Genomic DNA, 4659 nt, shown 5'->3' with positions numbered 1-4659 from the left:
TAGAATGATGACCATGTCCAGCTTGAAGCAGCTAGAGGAGATTGGGACCTTCACCCATTGTCCTTTATAAGATTATAAAGGGTCTTAATATCTGAGAAGGAGGGATTGTTATTTTTTATTGTTAAAATAATTAATTATTTATTTATTTATTAAAAAAGAAAGAAGAAGAAGAATATATGAAAGGGTGAAGCGGGAGAGCTTGCATGTATGAACCATTGGCCTGGATTTGGTTGGGGATTGCTGGGGGAGGGGGGTTGCTGGGTGGAGGGGAGCAAAGGGGAAGCAATTGGAACTATTGTAACAATATAATCAGTAAAATATAATTTAAAAAAAAAGAAAACAGACAACCCAATTAAAAAATGGGCAAAGAAACTGAACAAACACTTCTCTGAAGTGGACATATAGAAGGTCCATAAGCACATGACAAAATGGTCAACATCACTAGCCATAAGAGAGATGCAAATAAAAACCACAATGAGGAGCTGGAGCGGGGAGCGTGAGTGAAGGAGCCCAGCCGCCCGCCTGCCCGCCGCCGCCTCCCCTTCGTAAGCAGGAGCCCCGGGCCGGGGCCCGGCACGTTGCCCCAGCCCCTCCCTCCTCATCAGGCCGCGAGGGCAGCGCGCGCGAGCCAGGGGGAGGGAGAGTGAGCGGGCGCCGGGAGGAGGCGGCCGGACCGAGCGAGCGTCCGCGCGTGTGGCGTGAGGGGAAGCCGCTGCCCGCCCCCTTCGCCTTCCCATCTCTCCTCTCCCCCGCCCCGCTCCCCCCCCCCGACCGCGGAGCAGCACCATGTCGGCGCAGGCGGCCAAAGTCAGTAAAAAGGAGCTCAACTCCAACCACGACGGGGCCGACGAGACCTCAGAAAAAGAACAGCAGGAAGCAATTGAACATATTGATGAAGTACAAAATGAAATAGACAGACTTAATGAACAAGCCAGTGAGGAGATTTTGAAAGTAGAACAGAAATATAACAAACTCCGCCAACCATTTTTTCAGAAGAGGTCAGAATTGATCGCCAAAATCCCAAATTTTTGGGTAACAACATTTGTCAACCATCCACAAGTGTCTGCCCTGCTTGGGGAAGAGGATGAAGAGGCACTGCATTATTTGACAAGAGTTGAAGTGACAGAATTTGAAGATATTAAATCAGGTTACAGAATAGATTTTTATTTTGATGAAAATCCTTACTTCGAAAATAAAGTTCTCTCCAAAGAATTTCATCTGAATGAGAGTGGTGATCCATCTTCCAAGTCCACTGAAATCAAATGGAAATCTGGAAAGGATTTGACGAAACGTTCAAGTCAAACACAGAATAAAGCCAGCAGGAAGAGGCAGCATGAGGAACCAGAGAGCTTTTTTACCTGGTTTACTGACCATTCTGATGCAGGTGCAGATGAGTTAGGAGAAGTCATCAAAGATGATATTTGGCCAAATCCATTACAGTACTACTTGGTCCCTGATATGGATGATGAAGAGGGGGAAGGAGAAGAAGATGATGATGATGATGAAGAAGAAGAAGGGTTGGAAGATATTGATGAAGAAGGGGATGAGGATGAAGGTGAAGAAGATGAAGATGATGATGAGGGGGAGGAAGGAGAGGAAGATGAAGGAGAAGATGACTAATGGAACACTGATGGATTCCAACCTTCTTTTTTAATTTTCTCCAGTCCCTGGGAGCAAGTTGCAGTCCTTCTTTTTGTTTTCTGTTTTCCTCCTCTTGTGCTCAGTCTCCCTGTTTTTGAGGTCTCTTTTCTCTCCTTTACACCATGGTTCTCACCTTATTTGGGGGGGATGTACCTTGAGCAGAATACAGTGGGAAAAGAATCTCTGCCCCTTTCTGTTCCAAATTAATTTTTACTCCTTCCTATCTTGACAAAAACTATGGAATCAACACCACCGTGCTCTGTGGGAAAAAAGAAAAACCTCCTGCTTCCTTAGCTCTGCTGGAAGCTGGAGGGAGCTAGGCCCCTGTGTAGTAGTGCATAGAATTCTAGCTTTTTTCCTCCTTTCTCTGTATATTGGGCTCAGAGATCACACTGTGTCTCTATGTGAATATGGACAGTTAGCATTTACCAACATGTATCTGTCTACTTTCTCTTGTTTAAAAAAAGAAAAAAAAAAACTTTAAAAAAAGGGGGGGTTATAGAAGGTCGGCAAAGGGTGGGTTTGAGATGTCTGGGTGGGTTAAGTGGGCATTTTGACAACATGGCTTCTCCTTCGGCATGTTTAATTGTGATGTTTCACGGACATCCTTGCAATTGAAGATGACACTTTTAAAATAAAACTCTCCTGATGATGACTTGAGCCCTGCCACTCGATGGGAGAATCAGCAGAACCTGTAGGCTCTTATTCGGAATTGACTTTCTCTATTGTAATTTTGTTCTTGTTTATTTTTAAAATTTCTTTTTGTTTCACTGGAAAGGAAAGATGATGCTCAGTTTTAAACATTAAAAGTGTACAAGTTGCTTTGTTACAATAAAACTAAATGTGTACACACACACAAAAAAAAAACCACAATGAGATACTACCTCACACTAGTCAGAATGGCCATCATCAACAAATCAACAAACAACAAGTGCTGGTGAGGATGCAGAGAAAAGGGAACCATATTGCACTGCTGGTGGGAATGGAGACTGGTGCAGCCACTATGGAAAACAGTATGGAATTACGTAAAAAAACTAAAAATGGGACTGCCTTTTGAACCAGTGATTCCATTGCTAGGATTATACTCGAAAAATCCTAAAACTCTAATTCAAAAGAACTTATGCACCCCTATGTTCATAGCAGCCCTGTTTACAATAGCTAAGTGCTGGAAACAGCCTAACTGCCTATCTGTAGATGAGTAGATCAAAAAACTGTGGTACATTTACTCAATGGAATACTATGCAGCAGAGAGAAAGTAGGAACTCTTGCCATTTGCGACAACATGGATGGAACTAGAGAGAATTATGCTTATTGAAAGAAGCTAGGCAAAGAAAGAAAAATACCATATAATATCACCTAATACAGGAAACTAAAGAACAACATAAACAAACGAACTAAATAGGACAAGGAGCAGATTAACAGTCAATAGGGGGGAGGCGGAGAGAGAGTAGGGGGATAAGTAAGGGAAGGGTTTAGTCAAGGAATGTGTATAAATGACTCATGGACAACGGGGAGGGATATGATTGTGGGAGAAGGGGTGGGCTGGGTGGGGGGGAACAGTGGGGGAAAAATGGGACAACTGTAATTGAAAAATCAAAAAATAAAATTAAAAAAAAAATTTCTCCAGGGAGAGGACTGAGTCTGCTGAGAGTGTTGAGAAAGGTTTAAAATAAAAGAATCAAAGCCTAGGCTGGGCTGCCTTAGCTCTCTTGTGAAGTCAGAGAAATAGGGTCTTAAGGGACAAGTTAAGGGAATTAGCTTGAGACAAGCTGCCAGCTGTCCATCGCCTTAGAGTTCAGGAGACATGTACCTGTGAGGAAAGAAGTGGGGTGGGGATATGGGAGAAGGAAAAGAAGATGGCACCAGCTACTCCCAAGAGGAAGAGCTCATGAGCTGGGTCCTTTGTCCTGAGGCTTTTCTCTCTCCCTTGCAGGCAGGAATCTTAGGGGAGGTATCAGGGGAATATTTCAGCAGAATATTCATCAGTTCTCAAGGTTTGTCCTTCAGGGTTATGGTCTCCTCTGAGTGGTCAGTGGCAGGACAGGGGGTCTTTTGTCATTGCAGTTGGTTCTAGCATCACCCACCTCGTTTTGCTGCTTTTCTGGTCCTGGAGCTGAAACATCACTGAGGCCTAGATGTTATCTCTGGGAAGGTGACCATTTGTATCTGGCTGTAAATTGTTCGGCCATTGTGTTCAGCTGTCTCAGTTTCCCTGTTCCACTTGCCAAGGATCTTCATAGTTTCTCACTGTCCTGTTTTCCAATTATAATCCAATCCCTGTCTCTCCTTTTTGGCTGAGTGGTGATGGGCAGCACAAACTCCTGTCTCAGTTGCCCTACAGTTTTATAAACTGTCTACATGCACCATGCAGTGTTGCCAGTGCTCTGGGACCATTTTGGGTGGTGAAAGTCTGCATGTCAGGACCAGCTAGAAGCATAACCCATTGTTTGCTTACAGAGGTCACACTGTGTGGAACAAGAACACTGTTTGATTTTTCCTTTTGTCCTAAGAATATGAGCTCTGAGGCAGAGGGCAGTAGTACAGAGAAACAAATTGCCCTCTTTTCTGTGGACTTCATAGTATTTTGTTCATATATAGGTTCTAGCACTTAGCAAGATCTGTGGCCCTTTTTCTGATTCTGTGTTTACCTGGGAGCAACCCAAGAAGAAAAGTGATCTCTGTGGCCCAGTATTTAGGAAGAACTGTATATGTGTCTTCTGTAAATAAATGGCATGTGTGGTGAAGGCAAATGGTTGGAATAATGTTCTTAATTCTGAAACTACAGGATTTACTGGATGGACTAACATTGAACTTAAGAAATTATTTTTTCCTCTTGCTTATTAAAAACAAAACAGACTGAATTTCAGGAAGAGCCTCCATGAAAATCTGAGTGCTCCTCACCCTCACTTTTCCTTTGTTTTCAAGTGCAAATATAAGAGTGAAAGCAAAATACACCTTGTCAGGTTTGTTCCCAGGAAACAAGAGGCTGAGAAGCTACTTTGGCTTCATGGTTACTTC

At 43.4% G+C, this 4659-nt stretch overlaps 1 pseudogene across 1 annotated transcript; it reads left to right on the top strand.

Moving 5' to 3' along the window:
• The first annotated feature begins 504 nt into the window (after positions 1-504).
• On the top strand, positions 505-2366 carry LOC150004616 (protein SET pseudogene; annotated as a pseudogene). Its single transcript, XR_016512397.1, has 2 exons — positions 505-545; positions 783-2366. The product of XR_016512397.1 is annotated as a protein SET pseudogene (transcript).
• Positions 2367-4659: the final 2293 nt, after the last annotated feature.

The sequence above is a fragment of the Furipterus horrens genome, unplaced genomic scaffold (assembly GCF_987537825.1).
Source record: "Furipterus horrens unplaced genomic scaffold, mFurHor1.1.pri manual_scaffold_7, whole genome shotgun sequence".
Taxonomy (NCBI): domain Eukaryota; kingdom Metazoa; phylum Chordata; class Mammalia; order Chiroptera; family Furipteridae; genus Furipterus; species Furipterus horrens.
Note: the sequence above shows the minus strand (reverse complement) of the source record. Positions and strands in the feature narration are given on the sequence as shown.